Here is a 10,717-nt window from a genome sequence, read left to right as displayed (position 1 = left end):
TTATTCTGTTTATGCTATTTGTATATGTACTTTTTTTTAAAAGTGCTTTATAAATAAAGGTGGTATGGTATTGCCAGCTACTGTCAGTTTATTTTCTTTTGTGCTTTATTGGCTATAGTTGAAAACTGACATCCCAGATTCAGAAACCTGACATTGACCTGAACACAAAAGAAAGAACATGAGAAAAAAAAAGATATTTTTAAAAGTTCCAATCTGATGCTTACTGTACTAATAGCTGAAAACAATAATTGTATAGTCTACCAGCATGCTAGACTTGTACAGCGACAATGGTATATATCAGGACATTGTTATAATGATCTTCAAAATATAAGTCAGTTTAACAGCTGAATTTGTGTGCACAGTGGGGCAGAAACATATTTAGTCAGCCAACAATTGTGAAAGTTCTCCCATTTTAAAAAAATGAGAGAGGCCTGTCATTTTCATCATAGGTATACCTCAACTATGAGAAAACATTATACAAATAAGCAAGATTTCTGGCCATCTCAGACCTGTAACAACTTCCGTAAGCAGCACCTCTGTCCACTCGTTACCTGTATTAATGGCACCTGTTTGAACTTGTTATCAGTATAAAAGACACCTGCCCACAACCTCAAACAGTCACACTCCAAACTCCACTATGGCCAAGACAAAATATCTGTCAAAGGATACCAGAAACATAATTGTAGACCTGCACCAGGCTGGGAAGACTGAATCTGCAATAGGTAAACAGTTTGGTGTGAAGAAATCAACTGTGGGAGCAATTATTTATTAGAAAATGAAAGACATACAAGACCTCAATCTGGGGCTCTACGCAAGATCTCACCCCATGAGTTCAAAATGACCACAAGAACAGTGAGCAAAAATCCCAAAACCACACAGGGGGACCTAAAATGTCATATGGTCATATGAAACCAAAATAGAAATTTTTGGTTAAAAACTCTACTTGTCGTGTTGTGGGGGGGGGGGACCTCATGCTTTGGGGCTGTTTTCTGCAAAGGGACCAGGACGACTGATCCATGTAAAGGAAAGAATGAATGGGGCCATGTATTGGGAGATTTTGAGTGAAAACCTCCTTCCATCAGCAAGGGCATTGAAGATGAAACGTGGCTGGATCTTTCAGCATGACAATGATCCCAAACACACCACCCGGGTAAAGGAGTGACTTCATAAAAAGCATTCCAAGGTCCTGGAGTGGCCTAGCCAGTCTCCAGAGCTCAACCCCATAGAAAATCTTTGGAGGGAGTTGAAAGTCTGTGTTGCCCAGCGACAGCCCCTAAACATCACTGCTCTAGAGGAGACCTGCATGGAGGAATGGGCCAAAATATCAGAAACGGTGTGTGAAAACCTAGTGATGACTTACAGAAAACGTTTGACCTCTGTCATTGCCAACAAAGAGTATATAACAAAGTATTGAGATGAACTTTTGTTATTGGCCAAATACTATTTTCCATCATAATTTGCAAATGAATTCTTTAAAAATCAGACAATGTGATTTTTCTGGATTTTTTTTTCCATCTCATATTGTCTCTCACAGCTAAGGTATACCTGTGATCAAAATTACAGGCCTCTCATCTTTTTAAGTGGGAAAACTTGCACAATTGGTGGCTGACTAAGTACTTTTTTGCCCCACTGTATGTGTGCAATCACCTAGGTATATAGTTTACCAGGACAATTGTATACATCGGGACATTGTTATAATGAGCTTCAAAATACAAGTCAATTTAACACAGTGCTCAAAGTTTGCACTTTTCAGTACACTTCTTTACTGCAGCTGTTGACTTGCATACATGGCTTCAGCTTTTCGGCTACAGCCTTCACACATCAACAACAGGATCTAGTTCATTCTGTTTTAAGCCGGCTCTGCAGTCAAAAACAGGCTCACTGCAGCCACTAAGAGTGAATAGTATTAAACTCTCACTAAATTGTATATTTTTCATCTCTGTTCACAAGTTTCTGGATTTTTCTTTTCTTTTTTTTTCTTTTAAGACCAGGACTGCCAAACATGGGGAAAAATAAAGTTCAATGTTCACATTCTGTTTAAGTTGTTGCTTTTTTGAAAAGGTGGTGAAGACTAATGAAGCAGCCTAGTGACAAAGGTTACAAATAGTTGTTTGGCATGAAAGTTGTTTGTTTTTAAAACAAATTACTGAAGGATTCATTGTGAATGAGTTTATGTAAATAAAGTTGCAGCTAGGCATTTCTGTCATTGTTTTGTTTAGATGGGAAGTGAAAATATTTCTTCCTGCCATGTGGGGAACGAGAACCACTGGGTTAACAGCTGAATTTGTGTGTATATGTGCAGTAACGTAGGTATGGTTTACAGGTACAATGGTATATATCTGGTCATTCTCATGAGTTTCAGAGCATAAGTCTGCTGTCACGTCTAGTTATGATGTGCGTTACACAAAAGGACCCGACACACATATTGTTGCAAGCTGGTGAATGTTTAAGTGTTTTCTTGTAGCTTTTTGTTTGTGCAGCTTTCCTACTGCACTCTCCTGATCAGCGCACATTCAGGAGAGGCATGATTAGATGATCAACATCGCTTGGGGTGGTCAGTCTTCCCTGACAACACACCCTAAACCCACTGCTCCACCCCTCCCCTGCAGCCGGCTAACAAAATACATTCCACCACCTAGCCCCCCACCCCTGCACACAGTTCTTTTAGTGTGTGAGATATAAACGAGGTGCCCTGGTCAGTCAGGGCAATGGTTTTTCATAATCTCTGGTCAATCTCTTTATCTTTCCAGGTCATCGAATTGGGAGATGATAGCGAAGGTAGCGTAGGCCCCTGCTAGCTGTCCCCCAGCAGACTGTCCCAAGCAGCCAGGGAAACAAGAAGGGTGGGTGACAGTGAAGAGGAAGCATGGTCTTAAACAGAAGCCATAGGTACACCACCAACCTGTTCATGTGTCTAACAGTTTTTCCCCAAATTGCTGGCTGTCTGAGTGGTGTCCAAAAAACGATGTGGGCTTCATAGATAATTGGGAAACTTTCTGGAGGAAACCTGGTCTTGTTAGGAGAGACGGCATCCATCCCACTTTGGATGGAGCAGCTCTCATTTCTAGAAATATGGATAAATTTATTAAACCCCCCAAAATATGACTATCCAGAGCTCCTCCTGTTACCCACCCCCCAAAACAACCAAAACAAAACCCATATCCGTAGAGACTGTATCAGGTCTCAAACAGACAAAAACAAACTAAAAACCAGCAATAAACAACTTAAACATAAAAATCAAAAAGAAAGAACAATACAGTATCCACATCTGAACCAAAGAGTAAAACAATGAAATGTGGATTATTAAATATTAGGTCTCTCTCCTCCAAGTCTCTGTTAGTACATGACTTAATAATCGATCAACAAATCGATTTACTCTGCCTTACAGAAACCTGGTTGCAGCAGGATGATTATGTTAGTTTAAATGAATCAACACCCCCGAGTCATTCTAACTACCAGAAACCTCGAAGCACAGGCCGAGGGGGCGGTGTGGCAGCAATTTTTCACACCAGCCTATTAATTAACGAAAGACCAAGACAGACTTTTAATTCATTTGAAAGCCTGATGCTTAACCTTGTCCACCCCAGCTGTAAAACTCAAAAACCAGTATTATTTGTTATCATCTATCGTCCACATGGGCCTTACAGAGTTTGTCTGATTTCTCAGACTTTTTATCTGATTTAGTGCTCAGATAAAATAATTGTGAGTGATTTTCTACATCCATGTAGATGCTAAAATGATATCCTCAACATGGCATTTAATCTGTTAGACTCAATTGGCTTCTCTCAAAATGTAAAAGAACACACCCACCACTTTAATCACACTCTAGATCTCGTTTTAACATATGGCATAGAAACTGAACATTTGGCAGTATTTCCTGAAAACATTTTCACTGCTATGCAGATGACACCAACTCTCTGTCCATGAAACCAGATAAAGACCAATTAGTTAAACTGCAGGAATGTCTTAAAGACATAAAGACCTGGATGGCCGCTAGCTTTCTGCTCCTTAATTCAGATGGGGCGATCGTGGCTCAATAGTTGGCAGTCGAAGGTTGCCAGTTCGAGCCCCCGGCTCCAACAGTCTCGTTTGTTGTGTCCTTGGGCAAGACACGTCACCCGTTGCCTACTGGTGGTGGTCAGAGGGCCCGGTGGCGCCAGTGTCCAGCAGCCTTGCCTCTGTCAGTGCGCCCCAGGGCAGCTATGACTACAATGTAGCTTGCCATCACCAGTGTGTGAATGGGTGAATGACTGAATGTAGTGTAAAGCGCTTTGGGGTCCTTAGGGACTAAGTAAAGCACTATACAAATACAGGCCATTTACCATAAAAACTGAGGTTATTGTACTCAGCCCTGAAAGTCTTAGAAATATAGTATCTAACCAGATTCTTACTCTGGATGGCATTACCTTGGCATTACCACTAACACTGTGAGGAACCTTGGAGTCATTTTTGACCAGAATATGTCCTGCAGTGCACATATTAAACAAATATATAGGACTGCTTTCTTCCATTTGCGCAAGATCTCTAAAATGAGAAATATCCTGTCTCAGAGTGACGCTGAAAAACTAGTTTGTGCATTTATTACTTCTAGGCTGCACTACTGTAATTCATTATTATCAGGATGTCCTAAAAACTACCTGAAAAGCTTTCAGTTAATCCAAAATGCTGCAGCAAGAGTCCTGACAGGGACTAGAAAGAGAGAGCATATTTCTCCTGTTTTGGCTTCCCTTCATTGGCTTCCTGTTAAATCCAGAATTGAATTCAAAATCCTGCTCCTCACATACAAGGTCTTAAATAATCAGGCCCCATCTTATCTTAATGACCTTGTAGTACCATATCACCCTATTAGAGCACTTCGCTCTCGCTCTGCAGGCTTACTTGTTGTTCCTAGAGTATTTAAAAGTAGACTGGGAGGGAGAGCCTTCAGTTTAGTTTTGGGTCGTGCTTTGCAATGAATCTAAGTTTGAGTTTACCTTCCACCTCCGTGAGTCTGCACATTGGATCCTCCTTACCACCACTCCTGCCTGCACATCAGCCCTCACATGAGTGTGTTTCTGATGGTTGTAGACACTCATTGTTGTACCTCTCTCCTGATCTACCATACATACTCTATGGAGTAGATCAAGAGAATTTTAATGCATTTAAAAGGGACAGTGTGTATTAAAGAAAATAGTTTCTTTGCCATGTTGTCTTCAATGTAGAGACAATACAGGTTTAATCTTTTAGGTTGGGTATTGTTTTTGAATGATTAATGGGTCAGTGTCAAGTAGCTTAAACAAATATAAAAAAAAATACTTGACAAAATGACTGAAAAAGCAGTCAATATTCAAAGACAATCGATGAAAGATATTCAGAATTCCCAAGGAACTATTGCTCAAAACCACTTTATTTATTTATTTATTTTTTTTTTTTTTACTTTTTAAAAATATTACTCCTTGGAAGCCAAAAGAATAGAAGGGCGGCTCAAGATGTATGCACACTAGTGCATAAATCTATATATATCTTTACACATTTTGTCACCTTAAAACCACAAACGTAAATGTGTTTTTGTTGAGATTTTCTGTGATAGAGCAACACAAAGTAGCTAATGAACCATTTATTTTGACCTTATAACACATTTGTCAAAATTGTTAATGTATCCATTGACCATATTGGAGTCAGGTTGATATGTATGAGGTTTAAAGAGAGCCAATTTATTATTTTTCTTCAGATTTTTTTTAGAACAGCATAGCCTTTCTCCCAGGGCTCTAGGACCTCTGAAAAGGGTAGTCTATGTAAACCACCACTGGGCGGGTTTGGCGAAAAAGGCACTCCATACCGTGTGTGTGAGATTAAGCCTAAGAATAAACTCAGCCTATGTTTATATTCTTTTTATAATTAATCTTTAGTCTCAGACTATAGAACACCACTGAGTCTGTAGTTAAGAGAATCAAAACTAAAACTGTCTTTTAAACAAATTTATTGAAATAATTCTATTGTTTGTTTGGAGTGTGCTGCAAGTCACGGCAGGCATTGGGAAAGTCAGATACTTTACCTGCAAGCGCTTGAAGCAGCTGGTCTTGTCTGGGTTAGCCACAGATACAATAAATATTGATCAAAATAGTCTAGAGTACAGCCTCTCCCTTTCTCATATTAAAAGGTGCGAAACATTGCAATGTAGCAGTTTGGCCAAAAATTAATCTGTTTTACCCCAAAAGGAATTGTTACGTGTCTGCAGGTTGCATGTTTTCTTCCCCTCCTTTTGTTTGCCATTCCCTTAGATACACAGACTGCAGGCTGGTGTCAATTTGGGAATCTCCAGCTAATTAGAGGAAGGAGGCTTTGATTGGACAAACCAGGAGTGCAAACCTTGATAAGGAGACTCACCTGTGGCTGGGCATGGCTCTCTTCCTTCCTTGCTTAGAATTGTTTGGCATATGTGTAAAGCTCCTCTGGTGTATTTCTTTTGTTTGAAGGTTATGGTGGGAGTAAAGAGGACTAGGTAAGTCTGGGGACCCCATACCCTTACTCACGTAGAGTCCTTTCTGTTAGAAACACTAGGTAAGTAGGTTGGTGCCACCCATGTAATTTTGAGCTTGTTTTGAGTTGAGGATTAGGGTCTTTTTCCTCTGTTTTTGTTTTTCTAGGGTAAGAGCTCAGCTAAGTTTTGGTTTTGTCTTTTTGGTGGGTTTTTTTGGCACAACCTAACTGTCCCTTTCTCCCCCACATTTGTTGTATGAATTTGGGTTATTGTTCTTGTGAGAAAACCGCCATTAAACTTGTTTTTCTTTATTACACTTGTACCGAGTTTCTGGAGTTGTTGAGTTACCCCCTCCTGCTCTCGAGGAGGCGTAACAGGAATCAATAATACGGTAACAAAGCTGCACAGAACTATTGTGTGTCAGATGATGTTCCTATATTTAAAGCCAGACTTTACATATTAGGAAATAAAGTTGGTGAATAAAATTCAAATATAGTTTATCCCAAAAGAATTGCAGACAGAACACTTGAACTTCTTGGAAATGATGCCCGTTTACTCTTAGATGAGAACATCAGTGTCAGATTTTGTGCACATTTTATACTTTGAGATGTTAACTACATACATAGAAACGTTTTGAGTCACACCTATTAATCTTTTAATATAGATGTATAAAAACAAGAACTTAGCCATACAGTCTACCTTTCAAATATTACTGAAAGACTGAGTTATTCTAAAGAGCTCTCTGGATTCAGTGTGGTGCTGTAATAGGATGCCACTCTTTCAACAACAACAAAATATCCCACAACAAATGGGATATCTTGTAAGGAAGAAAGTTCAGTCCGCTATAAGTGTTATTGCAAAGTGGCAGACCATTGCATAAATCTTTCCACTGCTTTGCTGACTCCTTAACTGCAGAGCTCCAAATGTCCTCTGGCATTAACATCAGCACAAAAACTGTTAACCTATACCATGAAGCTCAAGGTATTCTTAGCTAAGCAGCTCCTATAGGTGGCCCAGTACTTTTGTCCATGTAGTGCATCTCAAAGACTATAAAGAGGACCCAAAAGAAATTGTTCAAGTACTGGGTACTACCCTGTAAGCTGCTTCATGTGGTGTTTGGGGTATGAGGGGTTTATACATCCCTCCTGCCTTTAAAGCGCATAAGAAGAGGAAAAGATTATTAGGTTTACTGTAATTTAGATTAGTTGATTAGATGAAAGACGTCCACCTAATTTTTACCTAATACCTAACTGACCATCAGCAATATCATTGGAAACCAGCAGGTAAGTGCGACCTGTGCTACTTTTTATTATCCTTTAGGGCACTGCCGACAACAGAGAGCCAAAGAATTTACTCAGTGAGTAGTCAGTTGCTTTTCTTATTTATAGCAACTACCCTGTAAAAACACTCTTCCACATATGCAGGAATATTCACCCTCAACTCAACTTGGTCTCTATGCACAACATAAAATGTGCTTATATTTATCATACAAACAAAGGATGTGATATGAAAATACAACTACTTAGTTTAATAGCTTTTTAAAGTGTTTACAGTAGTCTGCTAGTGTGCAGCTTTCCATGTTTAACTTGCATGACCTGCTTTGGATACTCTTTTCAGGCTGATGGTACTGTATTATGTAAATAGTCGCTCCCTGGTTGAAACTAAGGTGTGGCTCAAATAGGTTACTTAATGTGGTGAGCATACTTTGTACTGCTCAGGTCAAATCAATCCAACCAGTACCTTTTTTTTTCTCATTTCAATGGCACTTGGTCTAGCTTTCTTTGGAACGGAGTTCATTCTACTTCTTTTTTTTGTTTGTTTTGTTGTAAGTTGTTTGGCCATAACTTACAAGCATATTGACACAACGAGGAACTTGTCACACATCCATAAACATGTAACTAATGTGATCTAGATTTACTACACTCAACGTCTTTTCTGTCTTTTTCTGTTATCTGCTCAGATGCTCACTAACTCACCTGGGCTTCTACAGCATAATAGCCATACAACAACAGAATGGCCACAGATGTGGCCATCCACTCCTCAAAGACAAAGAGGAGTTGAAAAGGGTGCAGAGAGAGTTGAGGGGACTGATAAGGAATGGGAAGGACAGCTACAGGCAGAAGATGGAGAACCAGCTTCAGCAAAATAACGTTGGTGAAGTCTGGAGAGGCCTCAGAACCATCTCAGGCCACAAACATCAGAACTCTCTGCCTGGGAGGGATGTGAGGTGGGCAAATGAACTGAATCATTTCTTCAACAGATTTGATTCAGCCATGAGGCAGTCTCCAACATCGGCTGCAGACTCACCCACCCCCACTGCTGCTGTTCCACCTCTGACACCTCAGACACTTCACACCTCCTCTATTCACCCTGCTCACTCCTCCCCACCCCCAACAACAGCATCCAATACACACTCAACACAAGGCTCCAGCTTGTCTCTCTCAACCACCCAGGTTAGGAGGGAACTGAGGAGGATTAATGGCAAGAAGGCAGCGGGTCCAGATGGCATCAGCTCGAGAGTCGTCAGGTCCTGCACGGACCAACTGTGTGGTGTGATGGAGCACCTCTTCAACCTGAGCCTGAGGCTGGGGAGAGTCCCACAGCTCTGGAAAACCTCCTGTGTTGTACCAGTGCCAAAGACTTCACGCCCCAAGGACCTCAACAGCTACAGGCCGGTGGCTCTGACATCCCACCTGATGAAGACCCTGGAGCGGTTGGTCCTGGCTCAGCTTCGGCGCCTTGTGAGCTCATCACTGGACCCACTTCAGTTTGCCTACCAGCCAGGCATTGGAGCGGATGATGCCGTCATTCACCTCCTACATCGCTCCCTCTCTCACCTGGAGACCGCTGGGAGCACTGTGAGAATCATGTTCTTCGATTTCTCCAGTGCCTTCAACACTATTCTTCCCTCGGTTCTGAAGGACAAGCTGGAGAACTCAGGAGTGGACCATCACCTCACTACCTGGATTTTGGACTACCTCACCGACCGACCACAGTATGTGAGGACTCAGGGCTGTGTGTCGGACAGGGTCGTCTGCAGTACGGGGGCCCCACAGGGAACGGTTCTGGCTCCATTCCTCTTCACCATCTACACTGCAGACTTCTCCCACAACTCCACCCAGTGCTTCCTGCAGAAGTTCTCTGATGACTCTGCAATAGTCGGCCTCATCACTGATGGGGACGACAAGGAGTACAGAGGACTGACTCAGGACTTTGTGGACTGGTGCCAGCTGAACTACCTCCAGATCAATGCCAGTAAAACCAAGGAGCTGGTGGTAGACTTCCGCAGGCACAAACATCATCCACTGCAACCACTGAACATCCAAGGTATGGACATCGAGGCTGTGGACAGCTACAGGTACCTTGGTGTTCATCTGAACAGCAAACTGGACTGGACTCATAACTCAGACGCCCTCTACAGGAAAGGGCAGAGCAGACTGTACCTGCTGCGGAGACTCAGGTTGTTTGGAGTGGAGGGCCCACTCCTGAAGACCTTCTATGACTCTGTGGTGGCCTCAGCCATCTTTTATAGTGTGGTCTGCTGGGGCGGCAGCATCTCTGCTGGGGACAGGAAGAGACTGAACAGGCTGATCCGAAGGGCCAGCTCTGTACTAGGATGCCCTCTGGACCCAGTGGAGGTGGTGAGTGACAGGAGAATGGTGGCTAAGCTGTCATCCCTGTTGGACAACATCTCCCACCCCATGCATGAGACTGTGACAGCACTGAGCAGCTCCTTCAGTGGGAGACTGCGGCACCCACGGTGTGGGACGGAGAGATTTCGCAGGTCTTTCCTCCCCACTGCTGTCAGACTCCACAATAAAGACTTTTGCAGCTGATCAAACACACACATCCACACATGTGCAATAACACTAATGTGCAATAATCTTTTCTGGCATCGTTGTATTTTTACTCAGTTGTATATAGCATTTGTATTCTATTTTTATCTTATTGTATATTTTATTCTATTTTATTCTGCTGTATATAGTATTTTATTTTATTCTATTCTGTACAGTTGTGTACTGTATTTATTCTTATCTTATTTTATTCTAATTTTTCCTTCACAACTTTTGCACTGTCCACTTCCTGCTGTGACAAAACAAATTTCCCACGTGTGGGACTAATAAAGGTTATCTTATCTTATCTTATCTTATCTTATCTTATCTTATCTTATCTTATGTAAACTACTTCAGTACTGTGCTAAAAATTAGGCCTACTCCATTAAAAAATGTTCATTCATTTTGGTGCTTCGTTTGATCC

Source organism: Oreochromis niloticus, linkage group LG4 (genome assembly GCF_001858045.2).
Source record: "Oreochromis niloticus isolate F11D_XX linkage group LG4, O_niloticus_UMD_NMBU, whole genome shotgun sequence".
Taxonomy (NCBI): Eukaryota; Metazoa; Chordata; class Actinopteri; order Cichliformes; family Cichlidae; genus Oreochromis; species Oreochromis niloticus.
The sequence above is the reverse complement of the archived record's forward strand: the minus strand, read 5'-3'. Positions refer to the sequence as shown.